The following is a 327-nucleotide window of genomic DNA, read 5'->3' as shown; positions in this document are numbered from 1 at the left end:
ATCAAATCTAGATATAGATAACATGCATGGATATTCACAAAATATTCATAACAATATCTTAATTTAAAAAAAAAAAAATTTAAGTTAAGGAATGAAAAATTAGTAAATGTTAGATGTATAACAAGGAGGGTAAACATGTGAGGACAATGGCCAAAGGTGCGGTTCTTTTTGAGTCCACAAATGATTGATGCCATGAATTCCGTGTGGTGGCTTTATAAATATATATCAATGTGAAGATTGGGCCTTATGACTAGACCTATCAATATGGGTCGGCCCGGCCCAGCCCGACCCTAGCCCTTGTGGGCTGAAAAAATATGGGCAGGGCCG

This window comes from Theobroma umbraticum, unplaced genomic scaffold (genome assembly GCF_002168275.2).
Source record: "Theobroma umbraticum cultivar Fairchild unplaced genomic scaffold, ASM216827v3 scaffold_56.0, whole genome shotgun sequence".
Classification (NCBI taxonomy): domain Eukaryota; kingdom Viridiplantae; phylum Streptophyta; class Magnoliopsida; order Malvales; family Malvaceae; genus Theobroma; species Theobroma umbraticum.
The sequence above is the reverse complement of the archived record's forward strand: the minus strand, read 5'-3'. Positions refer to the sequence as shown.